The sequence below is a fragment of the Perognathus longimembris genome, chromosome 15 (assembly GCF_023159225.1).
Source record: "Perognathus longimembris pacificus isolate PPM17 chromosome 15, ASM2315922v1, whole genome shotgun sequence".
Lineage (NCBI taxonomy): Eukaryota > Metazoa > Chordata > Mammalia > Rodentia > Heteromyidae > Perognathus > Perognathus longimembris.
Window position 1 is genome coordinate 27,291,236 of NC_063175.1, and position 6,117 is coordinate 27,297,352.

The 6,117-nt window shown below is 42.4% G+C and overlaps 1 pseudogene; it reads left to right on the plus strand.

Annotated features, from left to right (window-relative positions):
* Positions 1-4,529: 4,529 nt before the first annotated feature.
* Positions 4,530-5,708, plus strand: LOC125363925 (annotated as a pseudogene).
* Positions 5,709-6,117: the final 409 nt, after the last annotated feature.

The window sequence follows — 6,117 nt, forward strand, 5'->3', positions numbered from 1 at the left end:
GAAAAATATCCAGTTGGGGTTCAAAATGTATCATTCGTAAATCTGCCTTTCTGGGGCCAGCTCACTTTATCACGAAGACATGAACAACAGTGTTGGGTGTCGGCGGCTCAGGCCTGTAATCCTAGTTACTTAGGAGGCTGAGATTCAAGAATTGAGGTTCACAGCCAGCCTAGGTAGAAAAGTTCATAAGACTCTTATGTCCAATTAGCCTCCAAAAAGCTAGAAGTAGAGACATGGCTCAAGTGGTAGAGTGCCAGTACGAGTGAAAAAGCTCAGCAAGAACCTGAAGCCTTGAGTTCAAGCCTCCGTACCTGTGCATGTAAATGTGTACTTCCTATCCCCAAGAAATGACAGTGGTATATTTTATTTGTAAACAAATTTTATGTTCTGTTGTTACTGGTGAAATTGCTATTTATTTGGTAACAGAGCTTTTTAGAAGGGCAGAAAAGCCTAGGGGAGTAGTTAAGAACAGGCTCCCACACATATCTTTGGTGATGTTCTTGAGAGCACTCTCCTTGGCACTGGCTTCATGAAGGGACACTGATGAAATGCAATTTGTTTTACATTGGAAGGAGCAATTGGACTGAAGGAACTTGTGTCATCATTCCTTCTCGGGTAAAAGTGGAGCCAGAAAAACCTACCTGATAAAACACTTGGCCAGTAAGTGCAAAACTTGGTAACTTTTGGCCAGAATTTCCCAGATGGCTCCATCTAGGACATCGTCCAATGGTGTCACTCAAAAGTAGTCTTCTACAGTCTGCTCAGTCTGGCTCTACTCAGTATGGTTGAAGGTTAGGGAGCTGGCCAGCAATGCCAGTGTGTGTGGATCCTGTGTGGGCAGAATCACCCTGTGGACAGAGAACAGCCAGGGCTCAGACCCATGCCTGTGCTCCAATTCTGCCATTAATCTCTTACTACCTGGGTTGAATGCACACTTAATCCTACTGACCCTCAGTTTCCTTCTGTATAAAAAGGTGATGACTGGATCTGCCTCACAGGGTTTCTGCATAGATTAGACGAATTCATCCACATAATGGGCTTAAGACAGCACCTAACATGTGGAAAAATGCCAAAAAGTGACAGCCATTGTGATTGGCTAAGCTTATCATATGCCAGAGATGTGCAGTGTGTGAAGAACCACGCTACTTATAGCAATGTTTTCCTATTAAGATATTATGTGAAAAGATGTTGGGTCGAGTTTTAGTAGTAATAACTATGTTTAAAATTTCTACAAAGAAGCCAGGTGCCTGTGGCTCATTCCTGTAATCCTATCTACTCAGGACGCTGAGGTCTGAGGATCATGGTTCAAAGCCAACCTGGGCAGGAAACTGTGAGACTCTTACCTCCAATAAACTACTCAAAAAAGCCAGAAGTAGCACTGTGGCTCAAGTGGTAGAGTGAAAGAAGCTCAGGTACAGTGCCCAGGAAGAGAGTTTAAGCTCCATGACCAAGAAAAAAAATTGTACAAAGATGTCAGTAGGAGTGGTGTTGGCCACCATTCTCACTTGATTGGTTAATTTCTTGAGTATGATACAATGCACGTGGATGGTGATTTAAGACTGATGGCCATAGTGTATTCTTACATTACCAATATTTTACCCTATTATGCGATTAAAAACTTTCTTCTGTCTTCCTTTTACATTTAAAAATCTGAGAAGTGTTTGAGAAAAAGAGTTTTTCTAGGAAAGCTACTCAAAATTGCTGTAATTTGGGATTTAAAAGACTATTATACCATAAGATTCCTGCTTTCAGCCTTTCTTCATGCTATGATCCCCCCTCTGGTATATTTATTAGTGGTGGAAGACACATCATTACAGAACCACAAACCCAGGAACACAACTTTAGAACTTGAATAAGCATAATCCGAAGTACAGTGATACCTAATGGTACATTCTTAATGTAATTATAATTCTAATAACTACATTAATAAATTTTAAAGTGCTATTAGTTTTAAACAAGTATATTTTAATCAACACATGATACCCTATGTGTTTTCATTTGCAGCTTTAAGCTACAGAAAAACTATTAAGGAGATGTTTTATAATCTTCCAATCTAGGCCTTCCATATTGGGTATATATTTTACACTTCATCTGCACTCAGCACACCTCAATGTGGACTAGTCACATACGTGATGTGTAGCTACATCTAACTACTATCAGGTGGAATAGCACATCTCTAAAAGACCATGGTGCTTAGAATGATCCTCTGATTGATGGATATTGAACTAGGAATGACTAGGAATGAAAAATAAAGAGTAGAGAAACTAGTCGGGAGCTAGTAGTGTCTTGTGCCTGTAATTCTAGCTATTCAGGAGGCTGAGATTTGGAGGACTGCAGTTCAAAGCCAGCCTGTATAGAAAAGTCTAAAAGACTCCATCTCCAAAATAACCAGAAAAAAGTCAGGATAGAAGTATGGTTCAAGTAGTAGAGCGCCAGCTGAGAGAGCAAGCTGAGCAAGTATAAGGTCCTATACTCAAACCCTAGCAAGCAAACAAACACATAAACACTCAGCAAACAGGAACTTTCAAAGACAGGAGACAGAAAACACTAATTCACCTTTCTGTTCAAAGTAATGCTGGTTGTATAAATTTCTCCAGTGTATTTATTTAGATGGGACACTGGGGGATATGTGGGCTCCTGAGATACAATTCTGTAGGAAATTTTGGAATTCATCATGTTGGGCTCATCTGCATCTGTCGCGGTGGTTTTCATCACCAGAATATCTGGCATTAGAAGGAAAGGTGGAAGTAAGCTCATTAATATATGTCCTCATTTCAATTATGATTTCAGCTTTATCCTGAAAGGATGTTTGATACTCATCAAAATAACAGTTCACCTTGGTGAGAAATTTTAACTGGATGAGGAAGTGTGATGAGGAAGTGTGGGGTCCAACTATACACATTAGGTGTGCCGGTTCTGCTTTAGAAGGTACCTTGGCAATTGGATTCTTTCTGGAGAGATCCTCTCCCTCCCGAAGAGCAACTGGGGCAGTGATCCAGGCTCGCTTTTGCCGCACTAGGGTGTGTTTAGGAGGCAGCTTATTCCCACTTCTTGTGTTTAAGGTCTGTAACAACACAACATTGCCAAACATTATATATTTTACTGAACTTTAAGAATAGTGCAGAAGGGCTGGGGATATAGCCTAGTGGCAAGAGTGCCTGCCTCGGATACACGAGGCCCTAGGTTCGATTCCCCAGCACCACATATACAGAAAACGGCCAGAAGCGGCGCTGTGGCTCAAGTGGCAGAGTGCTAGCCTTGAGCGGGAAGAAGCCAGGGACAGTGCTCAGGCCCTGAGTCCAAGGCCCAGGACTGGCCAAAAAAAAAAAAAAAAAAAAAAAAAAAAGAATAGTGCAGAAAATTTTGTTTGTTTTTGGTTGGTCCTGGTACTTGGAACTCGGTGACTAGATGCTGTCCCTGAGTTTTTCTGTTCAAGGTTAGTGCTTCCAGTTTTCTGGTGGTTACTCAGAGATAAGAGTCTCAGACTTTCCTACCCAGCCTTGCTTGGACCCACGGTCTTCAGATCTCAGCCTCCTGAGTAGCTAGGATTACAGGAGTGAGCCACCAGAACCTAGCAATAGTGCAAATTTTTAAGGCATATTTTATTTTATTTTTTGACCAGAGGACTTGACCTTAAGACCTTACATTTGTTTGACTTTCTGGATGAGAGCTGGTGCCCTACCACTTGAATCATGTCTCCAAGTCCTGCTTTTTTTTTTGCCATTTATAAAACGGACTCTCGCAAACTTTTCTCCCTAGGTTGACTTTGAACTTCAATCCTCAGATCTCAGTCTCTGGAGTAGTTAAGATTTCAGCCACTGGCTATCAACTCTGTTTAACATTTCCAAACAGGCTTTATTTTCAAAGAGGAATTCAAGCAAACTCTACATATATTCAAAACATTGTCTCAAGTGTGTAAAGAAGTAGTGGGGGTTTTTTTCACAGTAAGGAAAGATTTCCCAGAGCAAAGAGTTTGAAAGTTAATTTAGTAATTTAGCATCCTTACAAACTGGCAAGCTATGAATAACAGTCCATGCAGGTTTTTTTTCTTACTCACTTTGCCATGGTGTAAGTCTAAACCTGAGCAAACTTGAGATAAATGTTACCTAAAATGGTGCAATTGTCAGTTCACAAACTTTTGTTTTGAGGATTGAATAAAAGACTAAATTTGTCATTTCTTGTTTTCAGAACCATAGGAGAAAAACTATTCTGAACATGTTCAGTTGGGTTTTATACATGAATCCATCCATATTTTATCTAGGAGACAAAAACCCAGATGATCTAGAATCCTAAGATAAGAATTGATTGTTACATAAGGTTCATCTTACTATTTTATTTATTTTGTCATAGGAATATTGTTATTCCAAAAATATTTACCCTGATTATCATTGTCATTGACTTTGCTGTTATTTGAAAACTTTTTTCTTAACTTAAAAAATGTACATTAGGAAAGAATGCAGTCATAAAATTCAATGTACATCCTACAAACTTAAGACACTTGAGTGAAGGGATGGGGCTGGTAGGTAGGAATGCGGGAGAATAATGAAAAGGGTGACACTGATGAAGATGCATTGTGTTCATAAACTACTTCGTGAAGTGGCAACTCCTTTGTACACTTACTTAAAGTCAATTATAATTTAAAAAAAAAAAGAAATTCTGGGGTTCGGTTCGCGGCAGGTGCTTGTGGTGGTGTCCCCGGCTCTCCTTGGTCTTCCTGCTATGGAGCAGCAGCAGCCCGCAGTGGCCAAGATCAGGGACCTGCCCTGGGTTGAGAAATACAGGCCACAGACACTGAATGATCTCATTTCTCATCAGGACATTTTGAGTACCATTCAGAAGTTTATCTGTGAGGATCGCTTGCCATACCTACTTCTTTACGGCCCTCCGGGGATAGGAAAAACATCCACCATCCTGGCCTATTCTAAACAGCTGTACAAAGATAAAGAATTCAACTCCATGGTCTTGGAGCTGAATGCTTCAGATGACGGAGGCATAGTCATCGTGCGAGGACCAATCTTGAGCTTTGCCAGCACAAGGGCGATATTTAAGAAAGGGTTTAAACTCGAGATCCTGGATGAAGCTGACGCCAGGACTCAGGACGCCCAGAATGCCTTGCGCCGGGTGATTGAGAAGTTCACGGAAAATACCAGATTTTGTCTCATCTGCAACTATCTGTCCAAGATCATCCCCGCCCTGCAGTCCCGCTGCACCAGGTTCCGGTTCGGGCCCCTGACACCAGAACTCATGGTTCCCCGCCTGGAGCACATGGTCCAAGAGGAGAAAGTTGACATAAATGAAGATGGAATTAAAGCACTTGTGACTCTGTCCAGTGGAGATGTGCGCAGGGCTCTGAACAGTCTGCAGAGCACCAACATGGCCTTTGAGAAGGTGACAGAGGAGACTGTGTATACCTGCACAAGACACCTGGTGAAGTCAGACATTGCCAACATTCTGGACTGGAAGTTGAACCTGGACTTCACCACTGCCTACAGAAATATAATGGAGCTGAAAACACTGAAGGGCTTGGCATTACACAACATCCTGACGGAGATTTACCTGTTTGTGCAGAGTTGACTTTCCATCTTCAGTTCGAATACATTTACTGACCAAAATACAGACTTTCTGTTGGCACCAATGAGAAGATTCATCTGAGTTCCCTCATTGCTGCCTTTCAAGTCACCCGAGACCTGATTGTCGCAGAGGCCTAGGCCTGGGGCCACCATGACTGCAGGGCGGGGGGCGCCCAGGGAGAGAGACAGAGCTGTGATGATGCCCCAGGGCTTGGACAACCATCCTGGCCTGTGTGGCGGTGACTGGGACAGTACCGTCTGCCTCTGTGGAGCAGGGATTCCCCTGTCGTCCCACACTGCCCATCTCCCTTTTATTGAGAGAAAACTTTTCTGGCCCTAAGGCCTTGACCCTTCAGTTTGAGTCACAGGAAGTTGGCCTGCCCCATTCTGGGGAACAAAATGTTTTCAAGTATAGTATGGTTGGTCTCCCAACCCAGAGTAAAATCTCCAGAGTTAAGCTTAGGAGTCTTTTTTTTTTTTTTTCCTGTTTTTGGTGCTGGTCCTGGGGCTTGAACTTGGGGCCTGGGTGCCTGACCTTTTTTGATGA